Below are 18,847 nucleotides of genomic sequence, written 5' to 3'. Positions count from 1 at the left end.
ACAGGACTCTTCCCTACCTCCTGTAACAGGACTCTACACTACCTCCTGTAACAGGACTCTTCCCTACCTCCTGTAACAGGACTCTACACCACCTCCTGTAACAGGACTCTTCCCTACCCCCTGTAACAGGACTCCTCCCTACCCATAACAGGACTCCTCCCTACCCATAACAGGACTCCTCCCTACCTATAACAGGACTCCTCCCTACCCAACACAGGACTCCTCCCTACCCATAACAGGACTCCTCCCTACCCATAACAGGACTCCTCCCTACCCATAACAGGACTCCTCCCTACCCATAACAGGACTCTTCCCTACCCCCTGTAACAGGACCCTTCCCTACCCACTGTAACAGGACTCTTCCCTACCTCCTGTAACAGGACTCTACACTACCTCCTGTAACAGGACTCTTCCCTACCCCCTGTAACAGGACTCCTCCCTACCCATAACAGGACTCCTCCCTACCCAACACAGGACTCCTCCCTACCCATAACAGGACTCCTCCCTACCCATAACAGGACTCCTCCCTACCCATAACAGGACTCCTCCCTACCCATAACAGGACTCTTCCCTACCCATAACAGGACTCTTCCCTACCCCCTGTAACAGGACCCTTCCCTACCCACTGTAACAGGACTCTTCCCTACCTCCTGTAACAGGACTCTACACTACCTCCTGTAACAGGACTCTTCCCTACCCCCTGTAACAGGACTCCTCCCTACCCATAACAGGACTCCTCCCTACCCATAACAGGACTCCTCCCTACCCATAACATGACTCCTCCCTACCCATAACAGGACTCTTCCCTACCTACTGTAACAGGACTCTTCCCTACCTCCTGTAATATGACTCTCCCCTACCTCCTGTAAAACATATTTTCCCTACCACTGTAACAGGACTCTTCCCTACCCATAACAGGACACTACCTCCTGTAACAGGACTCTTCCCTACCCCCTGTAACAGGACTCTTCGCTACCCATAACATGACTCTTCCCTACCCCCTGTAACAGGACTCTTCCCTACCTCCTGTAACAGGACTCTTCCCTACCTCCTGTAACAGGACTCTTCCCTACCTCCTGTAACAGGACTCTTCCCTACCTCCTGTAACAGGACTCTTCCCTACCCCCTGTAACAGGACTCTACACTACCCATAACAGGACTCTTCCCTACCTCCTGTAACAGGACTCTTCCCTACCTCCTGTAACAGGACTCTTCCCTACCTCCTGTAACAGGACTCTTCCTGTCCTCCTGTAACAGGACTCCTCCCTACCCATAACAGGACTCCTCCCTACCCATAACAGGACTCCTCCCTACCCATAACAGGACTCTTCCCTACCTACTGTAACAGGACTCTTCCCTATGCACTGTAACATGACTCTCCCCTACCTCCTGTAAAACATATTTTCCCTACCACTGTAACAGGACTCTTCCCTACCTACTGTAACATGACTCTCCCCTACTTCCTGTAAAACATATTTTACCTACCACTGTAACAGGACTCTTCCCTACCTACTGTAACTTGACTCTCCCCTACTTCCTGTAAAACATATTTTCCCTACCACTGTAACAGGACTCTTCCCTACCTACTGTAACATGACTCTCCCCTACTTCCTGTAAAACATATTTTCCCTACCACTGTAACAGGACTCTTCCTTACCTACTGTAACATGACTCTCCCCTACTTCCTGTAAAACATATTTTCCCTACCACTGTAACAGGACTCTTCCCTACCTACTGTAACATGACTCTCCCCTACTTCCTGTAAAACATATTTTCCCTACCACTGTAACAGGACTCTTCCTTACCTACTGTAACATGACTCTCCCCTACTTCCTGTAAAACATATTTTCCCTACCACTGTAACTGGACCTACCCCCAATAAAATGACTCTATACTACCCACTGTAACAGGACTCTTCCGTAATTCCTGTAAGATGAGTCTACACTACTCCATGTAACAGAACACTTCCCTTCCCACTGTGCACCAACACAGACCCAGGCACTATATTAATCCCACAATCCCCACATCCTTGTCAGCATCCCGACTCATATTTGTATAAGCAGGGTTGCAGTCAGTGGCACATGACATATACAGGCTCCTGGTCCAATATGATATTACTGTAATTAAATATACAGGGTCCTGCTAACTCTGATGCTACTATAATTAAATTGACAGGCTCCTGCTCCACTCTGATGCTACTGTAATTAATATACAGGCTCCTGCTCCACTCTGATATTACCGTAATTAAATTTACAGGGTCCTGCTCCACTCTGATATTACTGTAATTAAATTTACAGGGTCCTGCTCCACTCTGATATTACTGTAATTAAATATACAGGCTGCTGCTCCAGTCTGATATTACTGTACATGATACTATACAGGCTGCTGCTCCAGTCTGATATTACTGTACATGATACTATACAGGCTGCTGCTCCAGTCTGATATTACTGTACATGATACTATACAGGCTGCTGCTCCAGTCTGATATTACTGTACATGATAATATACAGGCTGCTGCTCCAGTCTGATACTACTGTACATGATAATATACAGGCTGCTGCTACAGTCTGATATTACTGTACATGATAATATACAGGCTGCTGCTCCAGTCTGATATTACTGTACATGATACTATACAGGCTGCTGCTCCAGTCTGATATTACTGTACATGATAATATACAGGCTGCTGCTCCAGTCTGATATTACTGTACATGATAATATACAGGCTGCTGCTCCAGTCTGATACTACTGTACATGATAATATACAGGCTGCTGCTCCAGTCTGATATTACTGTACATGATAATATACAGGCTGCTGCTCCAGTCTGATATTACTGTACATGATACTATACAGGCTGCTGCTCCAGTCTGATATTACTGTACATGATAATATACAGGCTGCTGCTCCAGTCTGATATTACTGTACATGATAATATACAGTCTGCTGCTCCAGACTTATACTACTGTACATGATAATATGTGGATGGGGAGAAGATGATCACCATCATGATGCAGTTAATCCAGTTTGTCCAGGGTCAATGTGACTTGGACCTGGACATGAGAGCACTAAGGGGGACGTGAAGGGAGCCTGCTATGTTTCATATATGTAGCATGGCGAGGCAGAAAGTGTGTGTGTGTGTTTGTTCCATGGGAATGCACTGCATCTTCCAGCCTGGCACATGATCTGTTTGCATGTTTCTCGAAGCTTGGCATGACTTGCTAGTTGTTACCTCGTCCTTTCTATGTTAACGCGACTTCAACATTCCATTCTCTCCTATTTTTCTGCCTCCTGCGCCTCTCAACTCTTCCCTACCCTCACCTCCCGTCAACTATTTCCTACCCTCACTTCCCCTCAACTCTTCCCTACCCTCCCCTCCTGTGCCTCTCAACTCTTCCCTACCCTCACCTCCCGTCAACTATTTCCTACCCTCACTTCCCCTCAACTCTTCCCTACCCTCACCTACCCTCACCTCCCCTCACCTCCCCTCCTGTGCCTCTCAACTCATTCCTACCCTCTCCTCCCCTCACCTCCCCTCACCTCCCCTCCTGTGCCTCTCAACTCATTCCTACCCTCTCCTCCCCTCAACTCCCCTCCTCCCCTCCCCCCCTCCTGTGCCTCTCAACTCATTCCTACCCTCACCTCCCCTCCTGTGCCTCTCAACTCATTCCTACCCTCTCCTCCCCTCAACTCCCCTCACCTCCCCTCACCTCCCCTCCTGTGCCTCTCAACTCATTCCTACCCTCTCCTCCCCTCAACTCCCCTCAACTCCCCTCACCTCCCCTCCTGTGCCTCTCAACTCATTCCTACCCTCACCTCCCTTCCTGTGCCTCTCAACTCATTCCTACCCTCTCCCCCTCAACTCCCCTCACCTCCCCTCACCTCCCCTCCTGTGCCTCTCAACTCATTCCTACCCTCTCCTCTCCTCCCCTCACCTCCCCTCACCTCCCCTCCTGTGCCTCTCAACTCATTCCTACCCTCTCCTCTCCTCCCCTCACCTCCCCTCACCTCCCCTCACCTCCCCTCCTGTGCCTCTCAACTCATTCCTACCCTCTCCTCCCCTCAACTCCCCTCACCTCCCCTCCTGTGCCTCTCAACTCATTCCTATCCTCTCCTCCCCTCAACTCCCCTCACCTCCCCTCCCCTCACCTCCCCTCCTGTGCCTCTCAACTCATTCCTACCCTCACCTCCCCTCCTGTGCCTCTCAACTCTTTCCTATCCTCACCTCCCCTCAACTCCCCTCACCTCACCTCACCTCCCCTCCTGTGCCTCTCAACTCTTTCCTATCCTCACCTCCCCTCAACTCCCCTCCCCTCACCTCCCCTCCTGTGCCTCTCAACTCATTCCTACCCTCTCCTCCCCTCAACTCCCCTCACCTCCCCTCACCTCCCCTCCTGTGCCTCTCAACTCATTCCTACCCTCACCTCCCCTCCTGTGCCTCTCAACTCATTCCTACCCTCTCCTCCCCTCAACTCCCCTCACCTCCCCTCACCTCCCCTCCTGTGCCTCTCAACTCATTCCTACCCTCTCCTCCCCTCACCTCCCCTCACCTCCCCTCACCTCCCCTCACCTCCCGTGCCTCTCAACTCATTCCTACCCTCTCCTCCCCTCAACTCCCCTCACCTCCCCTCACCTCCCCTCCTGTGCCTCTCAACTCATTCCTATCCTCTCCTCCCCTCAACTCCCCTCACCTCCCCTCACCTCCCCTCCTGTGCCTCTCAACTCATTCCTACCCTCACCTCCCCTCCTGTGCCTCTCAACTCTTTCCTATCCTCACCTCCCCTCAACTCCCCTCACCTCACCTCCCCTCCTGTGCCTCTCAACTCTTTCCTATCCTCACCTCCCCTCAACTCCCCTCCCCTCACCTCCCCTCCTGTGCCTCTCAACTCATTCCTACCCTCTCCTCCCCTCAACTCCCCTCACCTCCCCTCACCTCCCCTCCTGTGCCTCTCAACTCATTCCTACCCTCACCTCCCCTCCTGTGCCTCTCAACTCATTCCTACCCTCTCCTCCCCTCCTGTGCCTCTCAACTCTTTCCTATCCCCTCACCTCCCCTCCTGTGCCTCTCAACTCTTTCCTATCCTCACCTCCCCTCCTGTGCCTCTCAACTCCCCTCACCTCACCTCCTGTGCCTCTCAACTCCCCTCACCTCACCTCCTGTGCCTCTCAACTCCCCTCACCTCACCTCCCCTCCTGTGCCTCTCAACTCCCCTCCCCTCCCCTCCTGTGCCTCTCAACTCCCCTCCCCTCACCTCCCCTCCTGTGCCTCTCAACTCCCCTCCCCTCACCTCCCCTCCTGTGCCTCTCAACTCCCCTCACCTCACCTCCCCTCCTGTGCCTCTCAACTCCCCTCACCTCACCTCCCCTCCTGTGCCTCTCAACTCTTTCCTACCCTCACCTGCCCTCCTGTGCCTCTCAACTCGGAACGCCACTCTCCCCCTCTTCCTCGGTGGATCCCCTGTTCTTCGTATCTATAGGTAGAAACAAAGGTACAGCTCTCTTTTCCCTATTAATACTCTACTGTACACTACTCTGCTGTACAGTACTCTGCTGATCTCTACTCTACTGATCTCTACTCTACTGATCTCTACTCTACTGATCTCTACTCTGCTGATCTCTACTCTACTGTACACTACTCTACTGTACACTACTCTACTGATCTCTACTCTACTAGTCTCTACTCTACTAGTCTCTACTCTACTAGTCTCTACTCTACTAGTCTCTACTCTGCTAATCTCTACTGATCTCTGCTCTACTGAACTAATATCTACTCTACTAATCTCTACTATACTAATCTCTCCTCTACTGTACAGTACTCTGCTGTACAGTACTCTGCTGATCTCTACTCTGCTGATCACTACTCTACTGTACACTACTCTACTGATCTCTACTCTACTAATCTCTACTCTACTAATCTCTACTCTACTAATCTCTACTCTACTAATCTCTACTCTACTAATCTCTACTCTACTAATCTCTACTCTACTAATCTCTACTCTACTAATCTCTAATCTTTTCTACTGATTTCTACTGTACTCTACTCTACTGTACTGTACTCTACTGATCTCCACTGTACTGTACTGTACTGTACCCTACTCTACTGATCTGTATTCTACTGATCTCTACTGTACTGTACTGTACTCTAGTAGAGTAGAGATTAGTAGAGTACAGATTAGTAGAGTACAGTACAGTAATCTGTACTCTACTAATCTCTACTGTACTGTACTCTACTAATCTGTACTCTACTAATCTGTATTCTACTGATCTCTACTGTACTGTACTCTACTAATCTGTACTCTACTCTACTCTACTAATCTGTACTCTACTGTACTCTACTGTACTCTACTGATCTCTACTGTTGTCACGAACCGGCTCAAAGCCCATAATAAAGGGAGGCAACGTGGAGATAAGGAGTAGCAAAATATATATTTATTAACTAAAGCAACTAAGGAAAATATCCAATGGTGTGTGTAATCAGTAATCAGTAGTGTAAGTGAGTGTTTTGCATGAATGTGATAATGCAGGGTGATGAAAGGTGCCAAAGCAAACAAACAAAAGGCCACCAAGAACCACAACGCAATCTACAACAGGTGTCTGTATGGAGAGAGTCTCCTCCATGAATGTGGAAGAGGTCTATTTATCCTGGGAGACACCTGACCCAGGTGTTTCCCATGTAGCTGACGACCCTCTCAACTCCGCCCACCGGCATCCTAATAAGGAAACAAGAACAAAGACAGAATACGGCAGACAGAGTGGGAGGGTCGTCACATTCCCCCCATAAAACCGGGGACCAACAAGGACCCCGGAACAACATACCAGCCTCCCGCGTCCCAAATTGACACAGGCCTCTGCGTCCCAAATTGACACAGGCCGCTGCGTCCCAAATTGACACAGGCCGCTGCGTCCCAAATTGACACAGGCCGCTGCGTCCCAAATTGACACAGGCCGCTGCGTCCCAAATTGACACAGGCCGCTGCGTCCCAAATTGACACAGGCCTCTGCGTCCCAAATTGACACAGGCCTCTGCGTCCCAAATTGACACAGGCCTCTGCGTCCCAAATTGACACAGGCCTCTGCGTCCCAAATTGACACAGGCCTCTGCGTCCCAAATTGACACAGGCCTCTGCGTCCCAAATTGACACAGGCCTCTGCGTCCCAAATTGACACAGGCCTCTGCGTCCCAAATTGACACAGGCCTCTGCGTCCCAAATTGACACAGGCCTCTGCGTCCCAAATTGACACAGGCCTCTGCGTCCCAAATTGACACAGGCCTCTGCGTCCCAAATTGACACAGGCCTCTGCGTCCCAAATTGACACAGGCCTCTGCGTCCCAAATTGACACAGGCCTCTGCGTCCCAAATTGACACAGGCCTTCGCGTCCCAAATTGGTGAGGGGTTATGTGTTCACACCTCCACCTGCCCCAACCAACCTCCTCCTCCTCAGACCTCAGCAACCTTTGCGCATAGGAAGCAATATTTAAGAGGAAAGAAGAACACAAGACCAGGAGGGAACAGACAGGAAAGATAGAACATGACAACCCGAAACCCAAAACAATGGTCAGTCATGTAAACATTCAGGAACATGGCACAAAAGACCAACAGCTACAAACTCCAACGAAAAGAACATCAGGGTCCTTCTTAATTTTTACAACTCCCAACGATTCATAGTCACTTCCAACGATTCATAGTCACTTCCAACGAAACAGAATTTCACTAATTTCAATCATTTAAGCTTGTAGTGTTCAGCGATCTTCAACAGCTGTTCTTAAGTACATAATTCTAACAGGTCCTCTGATGGAAAGCGAATGAACTTATCTACATAAGACGCCATAATCACACAATTTTTTTTTATCGCTTTTCCCTTCTGCTGAGCACACCAGAACACAACCCGAGAATTGACAATCACCCTGAGCACCACAGAAGAGAGATGAGATATGGAGCTTCCCCAAAACCTACAATAACTCAACCCTAGTCTTCGTGGAGATTTGCGGTGGGAATTTACGCACTGTAGCCCGCTGGCAAGGAAATAGAACTCCCCAGCATGCTGGCAAATTCCACCAAGCCACGGATGTGCCCCCGAGACAACTGCTCAGTCCACAGACACCACACAAAAATAACAAACATTAACCATGCCCAACATATTCCAAAAAATGAAACACGTCGCTAAACCTATCAGGGGAAAAAGGCTATAGCTCCGGGTAGCAAGTTCCACTACCCTACCCAAATCTCCCACCGAGGTACACAGCAGATTACGCACTTCAGACTGACGTCCCAACAGAAAGTAGAACAAGAGTTCAGGCTAGGCAGGGCCTGGAAACTAACCATTATACTCTCTCCAACATAGCACACAAACCAAACAACAAAGGCAACCAATACTGGGCCGATCACACTCAAACACCATATTCAAACCAAACACGTACCTCCACGGTCTCCCAAACCAATAGTTCAAAGATCCCGGACGAGCACCCACTTGTCACGAACCGGCTCAAAGCCCGTAACAAAGGGAGGCAACGTGGAGATAAGGAGTAGCAAAATATATATTTATTAACTAAAGCAACTAAGGAAAATATCCAATGGTGTGTGTAATCAGTAATCAGTAGTGTAAGTGAGTGTTTTGCATGAATGTGAATGCAGGGTGTTGAAAGGTGCCAAAGCAAACAAACAAAAGGCCACCAAGAACCACAACGCAATCTACAACAGGTGTCTGCATGGAGAGAGTCTCCTCCATGAATGTGGAAGAGGTCTATTTATCCTGGGAGACACCTGACCCAGGTGTTTCCCATGTAGCTGACGACCCTCTCAACTCCGCCCACCGGCATCCTAATAAGGAAACAAGAACAAAGACAGAATACGGCAGACAGAGTGGGAGGGTCGTCACAACTGTACTCTACTCTACTGTACTCTACTGTACCCTACTCTACTAATCTGTACTCTACTGTACTCTGCTGTACTCTACTCTACTGTATTCTACTGTACCCTACTCTACTAATCTGTACTCTACTGTACTCTGCTGTACCCTACTCTACTAATCTGTACTCTACTGCACTCTGCTGATCTCTACTGTACTCTACTCTACTGAATGTGTGAGAGGGCCGCTCTACACACTGCCGCTGTGCTGCTATGTGTGTATGTGTGAATGTGTGTGTGTGAGAGGAAATGAAAGAGAAATGTACATGTGGTTTGAAAGTAGGAGTTGTCTCAATGACAGTGTCTCAATGACAGTCCTTCTTCACTGAGCCATTAGCAGTGGGACATAATGGAGGACGGATGCTCACTACTAAATGTTGTATAAGAAGTTTGGTAAGCACACAATGGGATTGAACCCATGTTCTATGGAGTGGGAGCTGGATGACGACTGTGCCATCCATCCACAATGATTTAGCAAGGCCAGTCTTAACTAATGGATGTTTTAACCCTATCCCAAGATCCTTAACTTAACCAATCAGAATTAATGCCTGAGCTTAATTAAACCTATCCCAAGATCCTTAACTTAACCAATCAGAATAAATGCCTGAGCTTAATTAACCCTATCCCAAGATCCTTAATTTAACCAATCAGAATAAATGCCTGAGCTTAATTAACCCTATCCCAAGATCCTTAATTTAACCAATCAGAATAAATGCCTGAGCTTAATTAACCCTATCCCAAGATCCTTAACTTAACCAATCAGAATAAATGCCAGAGCTTAATTAAACCTATTCCAAACATGAATCCTTAAATTAATCAATTAGAAGGTTCCCCGTGGGAACCTTTCCCCAATACCTGTTGGCATTCTCACAAACAATCACAACATTGTTTCACTAATATATACACCAAAACCTTCCTCACAGCTCTGGTATGTACATATTTTTTAAGGCCTTGCTCACAATTCATTCTGTGGCAGCACAATGACCAAACGATATACTGTATGTGAGGCTCTTGATCATATCTTTAACCCTGACACTGATGAGGAGGAGAGTCCTTGTTAAACTTTGACTCAAAGTATTCCGTGATAAAGAGCACAATATGTTTAATCTATATGGGTTAGCGTTAATCTATATGGGTTAGGGTTAATCTATATGGGTTAGCGTTAATCTATATGGGTTAGCGTTAATCTATATGGGTTAGGGTTAATCTATATGGGTTAGGGTTAATCTATATGGGTTAGCGTTAATCTATATGGGTTAGCGTTAATCTATATGGGTTAGCGTTAATCTATATGGGTTAGCGTTAATCTATGGGTTAGGGTTAATCTATATGGGTTAGGGTTAATCTATATGGGTTAGCGTTAATCTATATGGGTTAGCGTTAATCTATATGGGTTAACGTTAATCTATATGGGTTAGGGTTAATCTATATGGGTTAGCGTTAATCTATATGGGTTAGCGTTAATCTATATGGGTTAGCGTTAATCTATATGGGTTAGCGTTAATCTATATGGGTTAATCTATATGGGTTAACGTTAATCTATATGGGTTAGGTTAATCTATATTAATCTATATGGGTTAGCGTTAATCTATATGGGTTAGCGTTAATCTATATGGGTTAGCGTTAATCTATATGGGTTAGCGTTAATCTATATGGGTTAGGTTAATCTATATGGGTTAGGGTTAATCTATATGGGTTAGCGTTAATCTATATGGGTTAGCGTTAATCTATATGGGTTAGGGTTAATCTATATGGGTTAATCTATATGGGTTAATCTATATGGGTTAGCGTTAATCTATATGGGTTAGCGTTAATCTATATGGGTTAACGTTAATCTATATGGGTTAGGTTAATCTATATGGGTTAGCGTTAATCTATATGGGTTAGCGTTAATCTATATGGGTTAGCGTTAATCTATATGGGTTAGCGTTAATCTATATGGGTTAGCGTTAATCTATATGGGTTAGGTTAATCTATATGGGTTAGCGTTAATCTATATGGGTTAGCGTTAATCTATATGGGTTAGCGTTAATCTATATGGGTTAGCGTTAATCTATATGGGTTAGCGTTAATCTATATGGGTTAGGGTTAATCTATATGGGTTAGCGTTAATCTATATGGGTTAGCGTTAATCTATATGGGTTAGCGTTAATCTATATGGGTTAGCGTTAATCTATATGGGTTAGCGTTAATCTATATGGGTTAGCGTTAATCTATATGGGTTAGCGTTAATCTATATGGGTTAGGGTTAATCTATATGGGTTAGCGTTAATCTATATGGGTTAATCTATATGGGTTAATCTATATGGGTTAGGGTTAATCTATATGGGTTAGGGTTAATCTATATGGGTTAGTTAATCTATATGGGTTAGGGTTAATCTATATGGGTTAGGGTTAATCTATATGGGTTAGGGTTAATCTATATGGGTTAGGGTTAATCTATATGGGTTAGGGTTAATCTATATGGGTTAGGGTTAATCTATATGGGTTAGGGTTAATCTATATGGGTTAGGGTTAATCTATATGGGTTAGGGTTAATCTATATGGGTTAGGGTTAATCTATATGGGTTAGGGTTAATCTATATGGGTTAGGGTTAATCTATATGGGTTAGGGTTAATCTATATGGGTTAGCGTTAATCTATATGGGTTAGCGTTAATCTATATGGGTTAGGGTTAATCTATATGGGTTAGCGTTAATCTATATGGGTTAGCGTTAATCTATATGGGTTAGGGTTAATCTATATGGGTTAGCGTTAATCTATATGGGTTAGGGTTAATCTATATTAGGTTAGGGTTAATCTATATGGGTTAGCGTTAATCTATATGGGTTAGGGTTAATCTATATGGGTTAGCGTTAATCTATATGGGTTAGGGTTAATCTATATGGGTTAGGGTTAATCTATATGGGTTAGGGTTAATCTATATGGGTTAGCGTTAATCTATATGGGTTAGCGTTAATCTATATGGGTTAGGGTTAATCTATATGGGTTAGGGTTAATCTATATGGGTTAGGGTTAATCTGGGTTAATCTATATGGGTTAGCGTTAATCTATATGGGTTAGGGTTAATCTATATGGGTTAGCGTTAATCTATATGGGTTAGGGTTAATCTATATGGGTTAGCGTTAATCTATATGGGTTAGGGTTAATCTATATGGGTTAGCGTTAATCTATATGGGTTAGGGTTAATCTATATGGGTTAGCGTTAATCTATATGTTATAGTCAGAATAATCCATACATTATGCTTTTTTGTTCTAGTTGTATGAGTTCAGGTCAACGAGGCCTACAGACCATAGATAGCAAATAGAAGTTCAAAACTTGAAATGTTCACAAGAACTTAAGTTGACAAAATGATCTAACACAACATTAGTTGATAATATATGTATTATTATGGATTTATAATCAGCTAAAACGGGGCAGTCATTTTGGTCCGGGAACACAGAATGCATCAACATGAAACGAACACAACAGGAGGGTTAAACGATGATGGAGATTCCTCCTGGTTATCGACCCCACAAAAAGGACAGTTTTGAAATGTGCCGATTAAGATTTGAATTTTGATCACAATGTGCTCATAAGCTCTAGTTGTTTTAACGGAATAGCCTGAACGTTTTTTTTCCCAGCTCAGATTTACACAAGAGGGATTCAAGGTCGGTAGGTAGAGCCAATAGGCCTAGTGTTTTAATGTATCCATTCCGGTTCACAGTGCAAACTTTTCTGAGGTCCCCTTACTGAAAGGCCTAGTACTATGTGTACGATACACCCCTAGTTCTGTTCATAGTGATTTTTAAGACTTGTTTCATAATTCATACTGGACCATGTGATATATTCAGTAATGTGCTAATGCCTCTTGACACATTTTGGGTTGAATTACGATTAATTATGAATTTATAAAAACCTTTTTCTGTTCTGAGGGAAATCGTGTACACATTGACTACTCACCTGATGTGATTGGTTAAAAGTGCTTTGAGCAAATTCACAGTATATAATCTATACATTGACTGCCAAACTGCTGTGATATAGGCATTCCACTTTTACCAAAGTCAAGTCCAGTATATCTATGCATCCTGGATCCCACTGCAGTGGACAGCTGCTTTCCTAGCTCACCTTATTTCACAACGGTGTGCTCACGTAGTGATGACTGCTCACCAAGGCTTCGTAAGGACTGGATGGGATAGAGAGAATGGGGTGGGGGGAAGGGGGGATGCGGGGATGCTGACCAGAATGAAATAAAGAGGGATAAAACCATAAGACAATGATGATGTCATAGAAGATAATCAGAGGAACTAAGCACGGAATGCTGAGGATGGTTTCATTCAGTTCAAATTCACACAACAGGGTAATCTACTGTTACTGTACTCCCAATCTGGAATACCTCAGGGAGAATTTAACATAATTTCTAACATAATTTCCTTAACAACTGCAGTATATGTGTACACATTGTGCCTAGAGCGGCTAGAGAGAGAAAGATAAAGTAGAGGGAGAAATAGAGGGTAGAGAGAGAAAGATAAGGTAGAGAGAGAAATAGAGGGCAGAGAGAACGATAAGGTAGAGAGTGAAATAGAGGGCAGAGAGAATGATAAGGTAGAGAGTGAAATAGAGGGTAGAGAGAAAGATAAGGTAGAGAGAGAAATAGAGGGTAGAGAGAACGATAAGGTAGAGAGAGAAATAGAGGGTAGAGAGATAAAGATAGGGTAGTGAGAACAATAAGGTAGAGAGAGAAATAGAGGGTAGAGAGAATGATAAGGTAGAGGGAGAAATAGAGGGTAGAGAGATAAAGATAGAGTAGAGAGAACGATAAGGTAGAGGGAGAAATAGAGGGTAGAGAGAACGATAAGGTAGAGAGAGAAATAGAGGGTAGAGAGAACGATAAGGTAGAGAGAGAAATAGAGGGTAGAGAGAACGATAAGGTAGAGAGAGAAATAGAGGGTAGAGAGAATGATAAGGTAGAGAGAGAAATAGAGGGTAGAGAGAATGATAAGGTAGAGAGAGAAATAGAGGGTAGAGAGATAAAGATAGGGTAGAGAGAACGATAAGGTAGAGGGAGAAATAGAGGGTAGAGAGAAAGATAAGGTAGAGAGAGAAATAGAGGGTAGAGAGAACGATAAGGTAGAGAGAGTAATAGAGGGTAGAGAGAATGATAAAGTAGAGGGAGAAATAGAGGGTAGAGAGATAAAGATATGGTAGAGAGAACGATAAGGTAGAGAGAGAAATAGAGGGTAGAGAGATAAAGATAGGGTAGAGAGAACGATAAGGTAGAGAGTGAAATAGAGGGCAGAGTGAACGATAAGGTAGAGAGTGAAATAGAGGGTAGAGAGAAAGATAAGGTAGAGAGAGAAATAGAGGGTAGAGAGAACGATAAGGTAGAGAGAGAAATAGAGGGTAGAGAGAATGATAAGGTAGAGAGAGAAATAGAGGGTAGAGAGATAAAGATAGGGTAGAGAGAACGATAAGGTAGAGAGAGAAATAGAGGGTAGAGAGAATGATAAGGTAGAGAGAGAAATAGAGGGTAGAGAGATAAAGATAGGGTAGAGAGAACGATAAGGTAGAGGGAGAAATAGAGGGTAGAGAGAGAAATAGAGGGTAGAGAGAACGATAAGGTAGAGGGAGAAATAGAGGGTAGAGAGAACGATAAGGTAGAGGAAGAAATAGAGGGTAGAGAGAACGATAAGGTAGAGGGAGAAATAGAGGGTAGAGAGAACGATAAGGTAGAGGGAGAAATAGAGGGTAGAGAGATAAAGAGGATAGACAGAGAGCATGACACAGAGACATCTTTAAAATGCTATTTGGAGAACAGCAAAACTGACCCCAGCCATTATCACCTTGGCTGCTGTAGGTTAAATCACCTCAGTCCATTTACAAACACATAGCGTATTAGCTATACAATTGTAATGCTATAACCCAGAAATGGGGAAAATATGAGACCCTGACGCAGAGCATCAGCGATGAAATGAAAACATCTGACATTTTTAGAACTGCATTGTTTGTATGTTGATAACATTTCAATGTCAGCCTATAAGGAAGATAGGTCCTGTGGAGATGTTCCTATTGAAACATACAGTGGTTGTATTGTAATGTCGGCCTGTAAGGAAGATAGGCCATGTGGAGATGTTCCTATTGAAACATACAGTGGTTGTATTGTAATGTCGGCCTATAAGGAAGATAGGTCCTGTGGAGATGTTCCTATTGAAACATACAGTGGTTGTATTTTAATGTCGGCCTGTAAGGAAGATGTTCATATTGAAACATACAGTGGTTGTATTTTAATGTCTGCCTATAAGGAAGATGTTCATATTGAAACATACAGTGGTTGTATTCTAATGTCTGCCTATAAGGAAGATGTTCATATCGAAACATACAGTGGTTGTATTGTAATGTCGGCCTATAAGGAAGATAGGTCCTGTGGAGATGTTCCTATTGAAACATACAGTGGTTGTATTTTAATGTAGGGCTATGGGGAAGATGTTCATAACGAAATGTATATATTTGTTTTTTAAAGTTCCTAACTTGTTTGATGAGATTACTACAGATTTCCTATGGGAACCCCACATAGGACCCCGACCCCAAGTTTGGGGACCACTGTACTAACCTCTCTCTGCTTGCTTCTTCTCTCTCTATCTCTGTCTCCTCTGCTTCCTTCTGCATGCATTTCAGCCTGCCTCAGCCGCACCACTGAGCTCCACATCACTGTCTGTCTCAGTAGCCTACTCTCTGTAAAGCAAAGTTACTTCATTTAGCAGTGTATTTTTTGTTTTGTTTCCTGAGGTAGGCTCTGTTAAAAGAGATGTCTCTGCATGTAGATTTAAGGAAGTTGCTAACTAGTGAAGGAAGTTAGAGGTAGTTTTTTTTTTACCCAATTACTAACTAGAGTTACCCACAGACTACCAGTCATTGCGCAATCACTGATACCCATAGACTTTGGGTATTCCAATTTGTAAGTCGCTCTGGATAAGAGCGTCTGCTAAATGACTTAAATGTAAATGTAAATGTATTCATTGCGCTAATGCTGTTTAGCATTGGCTAGAACAACCACCTCTAACTTCCTTTATAATGGACACAGAGACATAAAAACGGTGTCCATCAGTTTACCTGACTCCAGGGTTGTAGATAAAGGGCCTCACTGCCAAAATCCTGAAGTATCCCTTTAACGTTAGCTTCTTACTTCATCATTTTAGTTGGCTAAGTAATACAAGCCAGAGCCCCTTAACATTACTGAAATATAATTCTCAGCCAGCCACCTGACTGACATATCTATAAGAAACTATTTGCCAGTTGTGCAGTCATTCTCAGAGAGTCATTTTTTTGTTTGTTTGGGGGATTTCTATTGACATGGCAGGAGTCGCGGGACGGTTTTAAAATTGCCTTTTGTCTTTTATCTGGCAAACACTGTCAGCAGCGTCTCTGACGTTGCCTACTTGAGCTGACTGCAAGCTGGGGTATTTCGTTTCACGTCTCAGGCCCTGGGCCTGTGCCTCAAGAGGGCAGAGTTAGCCATTTGAGAGAATGGTGAATCTGCTGCTAAAAAGGCAAATCCAGGAGGCAAATCTGGGAGACGCAGTTAAACATATTGAACAAACCAATGTTCATGATTCCACTCGTTTGCAAAGGGTTAGGTGCAATTAGCAAATCAAATCAAATGTTATTGGTCACATACACATGGTTAGCAGATGTTAATGTGAGTGGAGCGAAATGCTTGTGCTTCTAGTACCGACAATGCAACTCAACTAGATCAAGAATATAAGCATTCTGAGATTTAATCAATGGTGGGAGCTATATTTAGATGTTGACCCGTAAATTAATTAATTTATTATAAAAATTACAGAGGTCCAGAGTTGTGATCCAGTTAGGATTAGTAACCTGTCAACAGCCTGATGGCAGTCAATCAAATCAAACTTTATTTGTCACATGCACCGAATACAACAAGTGTAGACTTTACTGTGAAATGCTAACTTACAAGCCCTTTACCAACAGTGCAGTTCAAGAAGAGTTAAAAAAATATTTACCAAGTAGACTAAAACAAAAAGTACTAATAAAAAGTAACACAATAAGAATAACAATAATGAGGCTATACCAATGCCGAGTCAGTTTGCGGGGATACAGGGAGGATGGGGACAATGTAAATTGTCCGGTGGAAATTTGATTAATTGTTCAGCAGTGTTATGGCTGGGGGGGTAGAAGCTGTTAAAACCTGTTGAGGCGATGGGTTCCCCTACGGGAACTCCACCCCCCCATTCAGCTGAAAAGGTGGCGCAGGGAATGCAAATATATTCTTTAGAAATATTTAACCTCCACACATTAGCAAGTCCAATACCTCAAATGAAAGATAAACACCTTGTTCATCTAACCAGCATGTCAGATCTTTAAAATGTTTTACCGTGAAAACACAACATATATTTATGTTAGACCACCACCAAACCAAAGAAAAAACGTAGCCATTTTTTCCAGCAAAAGCTAAAAATCACAAAAGCAGGATTAAAGAAAAAATCAATCACTAACCTTTAGAAAATCTTCATCAGATGACAGTCATATGACATGTTACACAGTACATTTATGTTTTGTTCGATAATATGCATTTTATATCCATAAATCTCGGTTTACATTGACGCCATGTTCAGAAAATCCTCCAAAATATCCGGAGGAATTATAGAAAGCTACGCCAGATAACAGAAATACTCATCATAAACTTTGACTAAAGATACATGATCTACATATATTTAAAGATACACTGGTTCTTAGTGCAACCGCTGTGTCACATTGTTTTTTAACGTTACGGAAAAAGCCTACCATGCAATAATCTGTGACGGCGCTCAGACATAACAATATTTCTCCGACATGTTGGAGTCAACAGAAATACAAAATTACAATATAAATATTCCCTTACCTTTGATGATCTTTCATCAGAGTGTAGTGCAAGGAGTCCTAGTTCAACAATAAATCGTTTTGTTTCATAATGTTCAATTCTAGTGTCCAAGTAGCAGCATTTGCTATCACTTTCAGCTCACATGGCCAAAAAATGACTTCTGGTCCTTGATAACTTTGAATGAAAACTTCCAAAACTTCCAAAAGACATATTACAGGTCGAAGAAACTGGTCAAACTAAGTGCAGAATCAATCTTCAGGATGTTATAATCATATATATCCAATAGCATTCCAACCGGATCATTCGTTTTCATCTTGGTGCGATTGGAACACACAACAAAATGGCATTATTTTGCGACACCGACTACTTTCCTTCCCATTAAGTCAAAGTTCACAGCAAATGCTCCATTACACTTTCTACTGAATGAGGACATCTAGTGGAAGACGTAGGACGTGTTTCCAGATCCATAACTTGTTGGGAAGGGAAGGGGCGATGACGTCAAAGTTGCCCCAACTTTCGGGATTTCAAAACTTGTTTGGAAGATTGCCTGCCCTGTGAGTTCTCTTATACTCACAGACATAATTCAAACGGTTTTAGAAACTTCAGAGTGTTGTCTATCCAATATTAATAATAATATGCATATATTAGCAATTTAGGACAGATTTTGATGCGGTTCACTATGGGCACGCAATTCATCCAAAGTGGAAATACTGCCCACTATCTCTAACTTAAGGAGCCTTTTGGTCCTAGATTTGGCGCTCCGGTACCGCTTGCCATGCGGTAGCAGAGGAAACAGTCTATAACTTGGGCGACTGGAGTCTCTGACAATATTATGGGCTTTTATCTGAGCATCAGCATTTATGGGTTTGATTACAGGCTCAAAATGGCCAGAAACAAATAACTTTCTTCTGAAACTTGACAGTCTATTCTTGTAATGAGAAATGAAGGCTATTCCATGTGAGGCTATTCTTAACGTTGAGGTTGAGACGGGTGTTTTGCAGGTACTATTTAATGAAGCTGCAGTTGAGGACTTGTGAGGCGTCTGTTTCTCAAACTAGACACTCTAATGTACTTGTTCTCT

General features: G+C 43.6%; 1 protein-coding gene across 1 annotated transcript in view; it reads left to right on the top strand.

Moving 5' to 3' along the window:
- LOC123995391 (neurexin-3-like) overlaps nt 1–18,847 on the top strand; it is an 834,015-nt gene that overhangs the window by 40,556 nt on the left and 774,612 nt on the right. The window lies entirely within an intron of this gene.

Source organism: Oncorhynchus gorbuscha, linkage group LG14, assembly GCF_021184085.1.
Source record: "Oncorhynchus gorbuscha isolate QuinsamMale2020 ecotype Even-year linkage group LG14, OgorEven_v1.0, whole genome shotgun sequence".
NCBI lineage: Eukaryota > Metazoa > Chordata > Actinopteri > Salmoniformes > Salmonidae > Oncorhynchus > Oncorhynchus gorbuscha.
This window is presented reverse-complemented; position numbering and strand designations above follow the sequence as displayed.